General features: G+C 34.0%; 1 non-coding gene across 1 annotated transcript; it reads right to left on the bottom strand.

Moving 5' to 3' along the window:
* Positions 1 to 4697: 4697 nt before the first annotated feature.
* LOC115941967 (U6 spliceosomal RNA) lies at positions 4698 to 4804 on the bottom strand. The gene has a single exon (XR_004076619.2). It is a non-coding gene; the product is annotated as a U6 spliceosomal RNA (small nuclear RNA).
* Between the last annotated feature and the right edge of the window lie 925 nt (positions 4805 to 5729).

Below are 5729 nucleotides of genomic sequence, written 5' to 3' on the forward strand. Positions count from 1 at the left end.
GTACACATTTTTGTGTAGACATAAGTTCTCATTTCTCTGAGATAGATGCCCAGGAGTGCTTTTGCTGGATGATATGGAAAGTATGTGTTTAGTTTTTTTTAAAGAAATTGCCAAACTATTTTCCAGAATGGCTGTAACATTTTACATTCTCACTAGCAATGTTTAGAGATACAGATTCTCCACATCTTTGCCAGCATTTGATATTGTCTTTTTTGTTTGTTTATTTATGTTTTAGTTTTTCTAATAGCAGTGCTTGTCTTATGGCTAGTGATGTTGAATGTGTTTATTTGTCATCTGTACATCCTCTTTAGTGAAATGTCACCTCATTTCTTTTCCCTATTTCCTAAGTGGATTGTTTGCTTTTTACCATTAAATTGTGAGAATTCTATATATATTCGAGATACAAGTCCATTGTTAGATATGTTTCATAAATATTTTCTCCAGGTATATAGCTTATTTTTCCATTCTTTTAACAGAGTCTGCCACAGAGTTTTAAATTTTGATGAAGTCCAATTTAATGACTTTTTTCTTTTATTTACTTATTTTTTAATTTTTTTTTTTAATTTTTTCTTTTATGAACTGTGCTTTTGGTTTCATGTTTGCCTAGCCTTAAACCCAAAGATTCCCCCATGTTTTCTTCTAAAGTTTTATGGTTTTGTCTTTTGCATTTAAATATATCATTGATTTTGAGTGAATTTCTATATAATGTATGAGGTTTAGGTCGAGGTTCATTTTATGGGTTGATTGTCTATGGATATTCAATTGCTTTAGCACCATTTATTAAAAAGATTATCTTTCCTCCATCGAATTGCTTTTGCATCTTGTCAAAAATCAGCTGGTCTTGTTTATCAGTTCTATTTCTGGGTTCTCTATTCTGTTTCATTGATTCATGTGTATTTTCCTCTGTCCATATTATACTGTCTTCATTACTGTAGCAATATAATAATAATTGGATGGAGTGCTCCTTTCCAATTTTCTATTTCCTAATTCTATTTCAAAATTCTTTTAGCTGTTCTAGTTCCATGACCTTTCCAAATACATTTTAGAAAATTTTGTTTATATCCACAAAACGTCTTACTGGGATATTAATAAGAATTGCATGAAACCTGTGTATCAGTTTCGGGAGAAATGAAACCTTTATTATGTTGAGTTTTCCAATCCATGGATATGCTATGTCTCTCCATTTATTTAAATATTTTATTTCTTTCATCAGTGTTTTGTAGTTTTTAACATAAATGTATAGGACATATTTTGTTATATTTATACCTAAGTGTTTCTCTTTTTTTTGAGTGGTTTAATGGTATTATGTTTTTCATTTTGGTGTCCATGTGTTCGTTGGTAGTACATAGAAATACTATTGATTTTTATATGTTGATCTTATATTCTATGACCTTGCTAAATTCATGTATTAGTTCTAGGAGTTTTTATGTAAATTTCTTGGCATTTTCTATGTAGACCATCATGTCAACTGAAAATAGGGATGCTTTGATTTCTTCCTTCTTGATCTGAATCAGGTTTTTATTGCCTGATTGTTCTGGCTAGGATTTCAGTATTATGCTGAATAAAAGCAAAAAGAGCAAATATCTTTGCCTTGTCCTGGATCTTAAGAGGAAATCATTGTCTTTCACCATTGTGTTTCTTGTCAGCTATAGGATTTTTGAAGGCATTCTTTATCAAATTGAGGAAGCAACTCTCTATTCCTAATTTTCTAAGCATTTTTATCATGAATGTGTGTTGAACGTTTTTTCCATTACTTTTATTGAGATAAAATTCATGTAACAAAGAATTAATTATTTAAACCATTTTAAAGTGTACAATTCAGTGTTCTTTAGTATATTCACAATGCTGTGTAACTATCACCACCATCCAATTCCAGAACGCTCTTAATACCTCAAATAGAAATCCATACATATTCAGCAGTCACTCTCCATTCCGCCTTCCCCTCAGCCCCTGGCAACCAATGATCTGCTTTCTGTCTCTATAGATTTATCTATTATGGATGTTTCATAGAAATGGATTCATACAAGATGTGACCTTTGTGTCTGGCTTCTTTCACTTAGTATAATGTTTTCAATTTCATTCATGTTGTAGCATGTGTCAATCCTTCATTCCTTTTCATGACTGAATAATTTTCCATTGTATGGATATACCAAAGTTTGTGTATTCATTCACCAGTTGATGGACATTTGAGTTGTTTCCACTTTTTGACTATTATGAATAGTACTGTTATGAACACTCATGTACAAGCTTTTATGTGAACATATGTTTTTACTTCTCTTGGGTATGTATCTAGGAATGGAACTGCTGGGTCATGCCGTAACTCTATGTTCAGAAACAGGCTGAGTTTTGAGACAGGCAAGATAAAGGTAAACCGTGTGAGCTGATCTTCCAAGGAGCTACCAGATGAGTCAAAGCAATTAATTACAATTCTTTGTAAATGAGGTCTGTTTTGCTCCCCTCCACCCCAGTACCAGGAAGGTGGGGTGTTATTTTCAAGGCTACCACTGGGCTTGGGATGGGGGATGGAGCCAAGATCTGTGAAAATTCCATAAAGCCACTTTTCTTACTGAGATTTGGCTTGATTTTTGTTTGTTTTCTGTTTTTGTTTTTGTTTTTGATTAAGCACTCTCCTTGTCACTATAAGCTTTTAGTTAGTTTCCAGAGTTCTGAAAATGTTGCTTTTGCCAGGTTTTTAATTGCTTTTATGGAAGGACAGATTTTTGAAATTACTCTCTTCACCATCTTTGCTGATATCCTCCTTGAATGATAAATTTTGTCAAGGGCTTTTTCTGCATCAATTGACATGATCATATTACTTTTCTTCTCTAGACCATTAATATGGTGGTTTACATAGATTGATTTTCAGATATGGAACCAGCTTTGCATCTCTGGAATCAATCCTCTTCATCCCTGATGTGTAATTATTTTTGTATGTTGCTCAATTCTATGGGATAATACTTTGTTAAGTACTTTTATGCCTACATTCATGAGAGCTGTTTGTCTGCAGTTTTCTTTTTTTGGACTATCTGTCTGATTTTGGTATCAGGGTCATACTGCCTTCATAAAATAAGCTCAGAATTGTTCTCCTTTCTAATTTTTGGAAAAGATTTTACAAATTTGAGGTTCTTTTTCAAATGTTTGATAGACTTCACCTAGAATTCATGTTTGGTGGAATTTATGTGAGCCTGGGGGTTACTTTCTTGGGAGTTTTAAAGTTACAAACTTCTATAGTAGTTATAAGGCTACTCAAATTGGGTGAGTTGTGGTACCTCGTGCTTTTTGAAAAATTGCTCCATTTCATCTAATTCATCAAATTTATGTGTAGAGTTGTTCACACCATTTCCTTATTATCCTTTTGATGTTTGCAAGGTCTGCAGTGATAGCCTGTGTTTCATTTCTGATAGTAGCAATTTGTGCCTTCTCTCTTTTGTTGTTTTTCAGCCTTCTAGAGACTTGTCACTTTTGCTGCTCTTTTCAAAGAATCAGCGCCTTGTTTTATGGATTTTCTATATTGTTTTTCTGCTTTCAATTTTATTGATTTCTGCTCTTATTGTTGTTGTTTCTTTCCTTTTGCTTCCTTTGGGCTTATTTTGTGCTCCTTTATGAAGTTTCTTAATACTAGGTGACTGGAGATTTTTCCTTTTTTTTAATGTAAGCATTTGATGGTAAAAATTTCCCTCTCAGCACTAGTTTAGCAGCATCTCACAAATTTTGATATGCTAGATTCTAATTTTCATCCAATTCAATGTATTTCTTATTTTCTTTGAAATTTCCTCTTTGATTCATGGATTATTTAGAAGTATGTTTTTTTTGTTTTGTTTTCAAATGCTTGGATATTTTCTGTTATCTTTCGGTTACTGGTTTCTAGTTTGAGTCTTTTGTAATCAGAGAACACACTCTTATTTCCATTATTTTCATTTTGTTGAAATTTGTTTTATGGTCCAGAATACAAACTATCTTGTTCTATGTTCCATAGATACTGTGTTATTTTGTGTGGTGTAGCAAAATGTTTATATTTAGAATTAGCGAGCTGGACTCAGTTTAGATGATCCCGATTTTGTTGGCAATATCCAAAGCATCATAGTTAGAGGCAAGTTGAACATATGCCTTTTTCTCTTTATCAGGCCTGATCAGGATGTTGACCTTGGCCACCTCAATGTCTTAGAGCTTCTTCACAGCCTGTTTGATTTGGTGTTTATTGGCCCCGACATCCACAATGAACACAGTGTGCTGTTGTCTTCTATCTTCTTCATGGCTGACTCTGTGGTCAGGGGCAAGTTGATGATGGCATAATAGTCAAACTTGTTTCTTCTGCAGGTGCACTTCTAGGGATATATTGGCTGCTTTTAGAACCAGAGTGGCTTGGGCCACGAAAAGTTGAGTGATGTGTGACTATCCTCCTTTTCCTCCTCCTTCTCCTCCTCCTTCTTCTTTTCTTCTTTTTGTGACTCTGGATATCTTTCAGTACTGCTTTCTTGGCCTTCAAAACCTTGGCTTTGGCGTTGGGAGGGGCCAGGGGCTTCCTTCTTCACTTTCAGTGCCATCTTTGTGCCATGGACACTTTAAAAGAATGTGTATTCTGCTGTTATTGGGTGGAATGTTATATAAATGTTACTTAAATCCTGTTGGTTGATGGTGTGTTAAGTTCTTATACATCCTTGTTGATTGCCTAGAAGTTTTATCAGTTGTTTATAGAGGGGTATTGAAGTCTCCAACTGTAATTGCATGTCATACTTGTGCAGAGGCCATGCTAATCTTCTCTGTATCATTCCAATTTTAGTATATGTGCTGCTGAAGTGATCACTCTCCAACTGTAATTGTATTAATTTTTGCTTCACATATTTTGCAGCTTTGTTGGTTTATGCACCAATTTAGGATTGCTATGTCTTCTTGGTAGACTGACTCCTTAAACATTCTCTAAAATTCCTCTCAGTCCAAGGTAATTTTTTTTTGTTTTTGCTCTGAGGACTATTTTGTCTGTTAATAATATAGCCACTCCTGCTTTCTTCTAATTGATGTTTGTATAGTATAGATACTTTTATTCTTTTCATTTCAACCTACCTATATGGTATTTGAAATGAGTTTCATGGTTGCATTATATGTTTGAATCTACTCTGTCAATCTTTGCCTTTCAATTGGTGTAATTAGACCATTTACATTTAATGTAAATAATGATATGTTAAGGCTTAGGTGTGCCATTTAAATTTCTGTTTTCTGTGGCTTGTTTGTTTCTGTTTCTTTTAGCTATCTTCCTGTGGCTTACTTGAACATATTTTAGAACTCATTTTTTTTTTTTTAAAGATTTTATTTATTTATTTGACAGAGAGAATGAGAGAGAGAGCACATGAGAGGGGGGAGAGTCAGAGGGAGAAGCAGACTCCCCGCCGAGCAGGAAGCCCGATGCGGGACTTGATCCAGGGACTCCAGGATCATGGCCTGAGCCGAAGGCAGTCGCTTAACCAACTGAGCCACCCAGGCGCCCCATTTTAGAACTCATTTTGATTTATTTGTAGTATTTAAAAAAAAATCTTTAGTATCTTTTCCAAAAAATTATAAAAATAATACATGTTCATTATAAAAAATTCAAATAATACCTGAAGTAAGAAGTAAAGATAACGCCATTCTTCTGAAGAGGTACAAAATAAAATAAGGTATCATTTTTCAAACTACGAGATTGGCAAGATTAAAAGAATGATGAAGCGATGATGGTTGTGGAAAACCAATTAACA

This window comes from Leptonychotes weddellii, chromosome X (assembly GCF_054177405.1).
Source record: "Leptonychotes weddellii isolate Sample4059 chromosome X, ASM5417740v2, whole genome shotgun sequence".
In the NCBI taxonomy this organism is placed as follows: Eukaryota; Metazoa; Chordata; class Mammalia; order Carnivora; family Phocidae; genus Leptonychotes; species Leptonychotes weddellii.